General features: G+C 36.6%; 1 long non-coding RNA gene across 1 annotated transcript; it reads left to right on the forward strand.

Moving 5' to 3' along the window:
• Positions 1 to 45: 45 nt before the first annotated feature.
• LOC113474937 lies at positions 46 to 739 on the forward strand. Its single transcript, XR_003396655.1, has 2 exons — positions 46 to 159; positions 336 to 739. It is a non-coding gene; the product is annotated as an uncharacterized LOC113474937 (long non-coding RNA).
• The last annotated feature ends 27 nt before the right edge of the window (positions 740 to 766 follow it).

A 766-nucleotide genomic window follows, 5' to 3' on the forward strand; every position in this document is an offset into this window, starting at 1 on the left:
TCGATGTGTTTAGAACATGGTATGTGACGTCACAGAGGAATAAGCCAGCCATGGAACGGAAGAAGAATTAAGGTAATTATGACGTAATAATATACACAGACCCTAACGATTATTGTTGCAGAAAAGTCAGCGAATAAAGCTGCCGAAGAATAGCGCAAGGTATTGTACATTATCATTACGTTATCATATCTATTGGGCAAAACTGGGAAATAATTTAAAATCTATTTCCGAGTAAAGTAATACATGAAAAATTCAATAAAAAATTTATAAACGGTTTGAAATGTTGGCTCCTATGACGTATGCAATATGACGTAATTATCACGTTTGTTCTGCAGACGAAGAACAAAGACGAAGACGCCGATAAAGGATACATGGTTTGAGGTTTGAGTATTATAAGTATGAGTTGTGTGCTGTATGTGTGTCTTATCTGCGCTGCTGTATTCTCATTCTGCTGGGCCTAATGTTGTCAGCTATTTTTAGTCAGTCACTACTATAGTGCATTTTGCAGGTCTATGAAATCTATGCAATGAAACTATGGCGATTATCTTGCTGGATCAGATTTTGTTGTTGTACACTCTATTGGGTACTTCGTCTACAAAGGTCGAACCCTTCAGCGATTCTGTATTGTCCTGATCGCTTGGTGAGAACGGTGTGTTGGTACACAAATACTCGAGTAATATTAACACGCAGTATAATATGCGCGTAATTAAAGTCCATAATTTTACATTTCATCTTGTATTATATGAACTTTCCCACAACGATAAAA

The sequence above is a fragment of the Ciona intestinalis genome, unplaced genomic scaffold, assembly GCF_000224145.3.
Source record: "Ciona intestinalis unplaced genomic scaffold, KH HT000050.2, whole genome shotgun sequence".
NCBI classification, from domain to species: Eukaryota; Metazoa; Chordata; class Ascidiacea; order Phlebobranchia; family Cionidae; genus Ciona; species Ciona intestinalis.